Source organism: Eleutherodactylus coqui, chromosome 12 (genome assembly GCF_035609145.1).
Source record: "Eleutherodactylus coqui strain aEleCoq1 chromosome 12, aEleCoq1.hap1, whole genome shotgun sequence".
NCBI lineage: Eukaryota > Metazoa > Chordata > Amphibia > Anura > Eleutherodactylidae > Eleutherodactylus > Eleutherodactylus coqui.
The window spans coordinates 108468813-108474224 of NC_089848.1; the positions used below are offsets into that span (position 1 = coordinate 108468813).

Sequence of the window (5412 nt, forward strand, 5' to 3'; positions counted from 1 at the left end):
CCCCTCACAGTGACCCCTATAGTAATACTGCCCCCCTCACAGTGACCTCTATAGTAATACTGCCCCTCACAGTGACTCTTATAGTAATACTGCCCCCTCACAGTGACCTCTATAGTAATACTGCCCCCTCACAGTGACCCTTATAGTAATACTGCCCCCTCACAGTGACCTCTATAGTAATACTGCCCCCTCACAGTGACCCCTATAGTAATACTGCCCCCCTCACAGTGACCTCTATAGTAATACTGCCCCCTCACAGTGACCCCTATAGTAATACTGCCCCCTCACAGTGACCTCTATAGTAATACTGCCCCCTCACAGTGACCCTTATAGTAATACTGCCCCCTCACAGTGACCTCTATAGTAATACTGCCCCCTCACAGTGACCCCTATAGTAATACTGCCCCCCTCACAGTGACCTCTATAGTAATACTGCCCCCTCACAGTGACCCCTATAGTAATACTGCCCCCTCACAGTGACCTCTATAGTAATACTGCCCCCTCACAGTGACTCTTATAGTAATACTGCCCCCTCACAGTGACCTCTATAGTAATACTGCCCCCTCACAGTGACCTCTATAGTAATACTGCCCCCTCACAGTGACTCTTATAGTAATACTGCCCCCTCACAGTTACCTCTATAGTAATACTGCCCCCTCACAGTGACTCTTATAGTAATAGTGAACACTATAGTAATATTGCCCCCTCACAGTGACCTCTATAGTATACTGCCCCCTCACAGTGATCACTATAGTAATATTGCCCCCTCACGGTGACCCCTATAGTAATACTGCCCCCTCACAGTTACCTCTATAGTAATACTGCCCCCTCACAGTGACTCTTATAGTAATAGTGAACACTATAGTATACTGCCCTCTCACAGTGACCACTATAGTAATATTGCCCCCTCACGGTGACCCCTATAGTAATCGTGCTCTCTTTAGTTACCCCTAGAGTAATAGTGCCCGATCTCAGGGGTCCCTATAGTAACATAGACCCCTGAGATCGGGCAATGGACCTTATGGTAATAGAGCCCCTTTAGTGAAGATTGTATTAATACCCCTTTTAGTGGCTCCAATAGAAATGGTGATCTCCTTAGTGGCCCCAATAATAGTAGCAAACCCTATGTGTGCCCTCTCTCCCAGCCATATCATGAAGTTTGGTTGAATTGTGGTTGGCCACAGAAGCTCACAAGTGGTCACTCGCAACACAGTTTTTTTTTTCTTTGTTTGCACTTCCAGCGCCGCCGCTAGGCGATAATGCAAGTGCCCATAGCCCATACACAATGTTAATTGCGTATGGGCTGTGGGTCAGATGCCTCTATTGACTTCAATGGAGGCTGTCCGCATGGATTCTGTCGTAAAATAGGGCATACTGCGATTTTCCTTCCACTTGCGGAATATGCAATTTGTATCAGCGAGTGTGCAGGAAAAGTCAAAAATACACATAGTCCTCGACTTGCGAACATTCGAGTTACGAACTTCGGTACATACGAACATGGTTGTCCTCAAGTTAAAAGTTGGCATGTAAGGATAGTTCACATGTCCACCAAGTGGTGGCAGCAGTGAGCGAGAGCAGCGTATGTCGTAAACAGTAGCTCTCTCTTACTGTACCCATGTGGTTTCAGTAGAAGGCGTGTCGTGCATTCTAGCCTGTAGGGTGTTAAAGGGGTTGTCCCTCGCCGAAACGGGTTTTTTTTTTTCGGCGCGAGACAACCCCGATGCAGGGGTTAAACAAGAACACCGGCCAGCGCTTACCTGAATCCCCGCGCTCCGGTGACTTCTTACATACCTGCTGAAGATGGCCACTGGGATCTTCTCCCTCGGTGGACCGCAGGGCTTCTGTGCGGTCCATTGCCGATTCCAGCCTCCTGATTGGCTGGAATCGGCACGTGATGGGGCGGAGCTACACGGAGCCCCATTGAGAAAAGAAAAAGACCCGGACTGCGCAAGCGCGTCTAATTTGGCGATTAGACGCTGAAAATTAGACGGCTCCATGGAGACGAGGACGCCAGCAACGGAACAAGTAAGTGAAAAATTTCTGATAACTTCTGTATGGCTCATAATTAATGCACAATGTACATTACAAAGTGCATTAATATGGCCATACAGAAGTGTATAGACCCACTTTGTTTCGCGGGACAACCCCTTTAAGCACCAAAGCAGTGGTGATGCATCGGCTAATGCTAATAAACGCCAGGCCATCACGATGCAAACAAAAGTGGACATTATATAAATAGTGGAGCGCGGTGAGAAGATGGCTGATGTTGCTCGTTCGTACCAGATGAATCGTTCTACCATAGGTACAATTCTCAAAAACAAGGACAAGATCATGGAAGACGTGAGACGTTCAGTGCCGATGCAGTTTACTATCATTAGTAGGAAACGTGGAAAAGTGATCAAAGAACTTGAAAAGCTTCTGAGCATTTAGAGGATTGTCATCAGAAAAGAAAGCCACTAAGACAAATGCTGATTCAAGAGAAGGCTTTAAGTCCTTTTAAAGATGTGAAGACCAAATATGGGGAAGAAGCAGCAGATGTGACCTTTACTGGAAGCCATGGATGGTTTAACCACTTCAAGGCACGTAATAACCTCCATAACGTAAAGGTGACAGGAGAGGCGGCAACCGCAGATACGGTAGGAAATCATTGAAGAAGGCAAGTCTTCACCGCAGCAAATATTTAATGATGATGAAACAGGCCTTTATTGGAAGAAGATGCCAGACCAAACCTACACCAGTAAAAAAGAGAAGTTTATGCCTGGCTTCAAACCGGCAAAGGACAGACTGACACTACTGCTTGGTGGTAATACCATAGCCATTGTTAGTGTATCATGCTGAAAACCCAAGAGCCCTGAAAAATATAGCTAAGGCCTCACTTCCTGTTGTGTGGAAGATTAACAGAAAAGCCTGGGTCACTCTTGCTACGTCTCAAGGCTGGTTTTATCACCACTTCATCCCTAAGGTGGAGAAGTACTGCCTGGATAAGAACATTCCCTTCAACATTCGCCTCCTTTTAGATAATGCACCAGGCCACCCTCTGTCCTGGATCATTTTCATGCAAATGTGAAGGTAGTTTTCCTGCCACCCAACACTACTTCCCTACTCTAGCCTAAGGACCAGGGGGGTATTGCAACCTTCAAGAAATATTATCTCAGTCGCACGTTTCATCAGGCACTGAAGGCAACTGAGTGAGATTCTTGGATGACTTTGCATGAATTTTGGAAGAACTTCACTATCTATAATGCCATAAAGAACACTGATGCTTCATGGCATGAACTTACCACCACCACCATGAATGGGGTTTGGAACAAACTGTACCGGGTGTTTGTGCATGACTCCCCTAGTTTAGCGAAGCTACAGGCAGAAGAATAAAATGTAGTCGACAACTTACTGAGCATCAGCAAGAAGCTTGACCTTGATCTCAATGAACAGGACTTCCATGAATATTTTGTTGTGCACCACCAGGAGCTGACAAATGAAGACCTCATAGAACTGGAAGACCAAAGGAAGGAGAAAGAAAAAGAAAGAAGTGGAAGTGAAACCAGCACCAAAGCATTTCCAGACCAAGATGATGGCAGAGGCATTTGAATCACAGGACCCGAATGTGGAACAGTACACCAGGGTCGCAGCAGCTGTTCACAATGCACTTCATTGCTAATGGGCCATATATGATAAGAAAAAGAAGGCCACTACCCAGACGTTCTTAGACCGGTTTTTTAGGAGGATGGAAAAATGTGATGAATCTCATCATGACCCTGAACCAGTGCCATCGACGTCAGGTGTTACAGCATCCACGCCAAAGTCTTCTCACCCTCCCTCTGATGTTGACATCCCATTATCACCTAGTGCTGATGGCCCATCCTCTCCTGTTTTTGATACACCATCGTCTCCCATTTCTGCTGCTCCACCATCGCCCACCGCCTCCTCCACTTCCAGTCAGTAATTCGCCACAGAAAGCCAGTCCACGTGTGCCGGCTGTGTCACCTCATCGAGGTAAGATTAATGATCTTATTTCTGTTTTTACACCTAACAATTATATTACTTGGATGTGCATTTGTTCGGACATACAAACAAAATGCACTTACAAACAGCCTACTAGAATGGAACCTGTATGTAAGTAGGGGTCTATCTGTACATGTCTTTCAATACCTGTGTTTTACCACGGAAAGTCCGCAATACAAATCTGGTTCTGTGAGACTGGCTTTAATAAGGCCTGTAAAAAATAAATACTGGCAATTGGATTTAATTACCGGCTGGGCCAGTGATGTACTGGTGGGGTGGCAACCCCAACTGTATAGCCTGTATGCCTCCTCACACCTGCTTTGCACTCTCCCCAAGGAGCAAGCATTGTACCACTTCCAACCTATATTACAAGCCTTTCACCCCACCAACCAGAACCCTACTGTGCATCGATTAGGGGCAAAAACCCTGAAACAGCCATCTGTAGATGGGGGTCTTTTCCTTACGGGGAAGATTCTGGTTTCACTTGTATCCTTAGTCATGTTACAAGGCTTGTTATAAGGTCGGATATTGACTTATAGGGAGGTTTCTTCCAATAGGTGGCACTACAGAGGCATTGCACCATCTCCTGATTGCATATCAGATTTCCCAGGGAGCATTGCTGGCCTGGAAGTCTCCTCATGTATATTTGGCACTCTCCACAAGGATAAACAGTACCCTTCCTGAGATGAGGATCTTCTAAGAAACAGGGGTTAGGAAACAAAATATTGGATGCTTGACATTCTAAATTGGATACTGGAATGAATGAGATAAACATGAAATTAGACACCTAACCATGAATATTCTGGTGTTAATCAGTGTTATATTGTGGGTCCTAGGACTTACCAGAGGTTTTTAAGAACTCATCGTTTATCTAAAAAAGAGTACTCAAGTCATAATACAACCTTGGTACAAACAGGCCCAACTTGATGAGTGGAGCCATACTGATACACATGCTTAGCCTCAAAGAGATGCAAACAATCCTAACAATGACAGAAAGAGACCAAGTACTCTAGAGGAATCCAAGGCACCAGCATGGAAATATGCTGAAAAAGTCCATTTACTCATCAGACATGCAGTATCGGCTGACAGACTCACACAGACTGACTTACAGAACGGAACACGTAGACCGAGGCTGACATGAGCCCATCTCCTCTTCTTCCCTGACAGCTCTGTGTGACACCAATTAAAATCTGCTCTTCGGGTTTAGGTTATGTCTGAGTTCCACATTGGGGATTTCAGAAATTTCCATTTGCCTTTTTTTCCTTGAAATAGGTGGACATACATTAGAATATATTTCTCAAGGCAACATTGAGGCATCTGTCCAGCTGTTGTAGGTCTGATCTCTTTGTGTGAAGAGAAGCTTGGCAGGTTCCTTGGTCAGATTTGAACTTAGGACCACAGCGGTGCAAG

At 45.5% G+C, this 5412-nt stretch overlaps 1 pseudogene; it reads left to right on the forward strand.

Annotated features, from left to right (window-relative positions):
* The first annotated feature begins 2256 nt into the window (after nucleotides 1-2256).
* On the forward strand, nucleotides 2257-3372 carry LOC136586579 (tigger transposable element-derived protein 1-like; annotated as a pseudogene).
* Nucleotides 3373-5412: the final 2040 nt, after the last annotated feature.